Source organism: Poromitra crassiceps (genome assembly GCF_964638095.1).
Source record: "Poromitra crassiceps genome assembly, chromosome: 23".
NCBI lineage: Eukaryota > Metazoa > Chordata > Actinopteri > Beryciformes > Melamphaidae > Poromitra > Poromitra crassiceps.
In genome coordinates this window covers 10,287,808-10,288,802 of record NC_139639.1, presented here as the reverse complement: position 1 = coordinate 10,288,802, position 995 = coordinate 10,287,808, and the positions used below count along the sequence as shown (strand labels likewise).

The window sequence follows — 995 nt, the reverse complement described above, 5'->3', positions numbered from 1 at the left end:
CGTTCAGCATGTCTACACAGAAGTGACAGAGCGCGGCCTTGAAGAAGTGGTCCTTGGCGCTGTATTTCAGGAGCTCACAATCCATCGCATGGGTCCCAACGTCTTCATAGATCTCAATAGCTTTGGGATACTGCTCCAGCTGAGCTGCGTAGGTTGCAACCTTCAGAAGGCACTTGCACGCTGAAGCGGTGCATTCTTCACCTCTGTAGTAATCGGCTGCCTGTTCATAATGAGTAATGGCCGTGTCTCTCTTGTCGATCATCTCATAGATCTCAGCGATGGTGACGTGATGTTTGGCAGCGATGCTGAAGCGCCCCATGTCGGTGTAGAGCTCTATCGCTCGGTTTAGACAGTTGATGGCCTCTTGTGGATCAGCTTTTTTGAAGGCGTTTCCAGCATCGCTGAAGTTGCTCGCCGCATCATGTTTGCTCTGCATCTGTAGGTGAAGGTGAGCAGCTTGGGAGAAGGCGTTTCCTGCAGCACGCCAACATTTGACCATGTTGTACATATTGGCAGCTCTTACATACATGTCACAGGCCTCTTCCATCTTGGAGGAACCGCCAAACAGCTTCCCGAAAAACAGCTGTTTCCTTTTGGCCTGAGCAATCAAGGCCACTGCTTCCTTCTCTTCTTCTCCTTTTTCTTTTACGGCGGTTGGCAAGGCCACGGGTTCCATTTCTCTTCCAGAATTGTCCATTTTCAGTTGTAGGAATATATAGTGCAGTGCCCATTCACTCTACCGGCCCTACTTATAGCCACTGCAGGGAAGGATTTATGACATCACTGATGTCATTGTGACATCATCTGTATTGTTATAAATCACGATATCTTATCCTATGATGATGTCATCAGTGATGTCACTCAAGCAACTGTGATGTCATCAGTGAGTGATGTCACCACCAGACTAATCATACTGATGGCTGCTGTGAGCTGTCAAAGTTACTTTCATGTTAACACGTTCACTGCCAATGGCGAGTTGACTCGTCAAACACAAT

General features: G+C 47.8%; 1 pseudogene across 1 annotated transcript in view; it reads right to left on the bottom strand.

Moving 5' to 3' along the window:
- LOC310796704 (alpha-soluble NSF attachment protein pseudogene) overlaps nucleotides 1-676 on the bottom strand; it is a 903-nt pseudogene extending 227 nt beyond the window's left edge. The window contains exon 1 of the transcript in view: nucleotides 1-676. This exon is cut by the window's left edge and continues 227 nt beyond it. The product of the transcript in view is annotated as an alpha-soluble NSF attachment protein pseudogene (transcript).
- Between the last annotated feature and the right edge of the window lie 319 nt (nucleotides 677-995).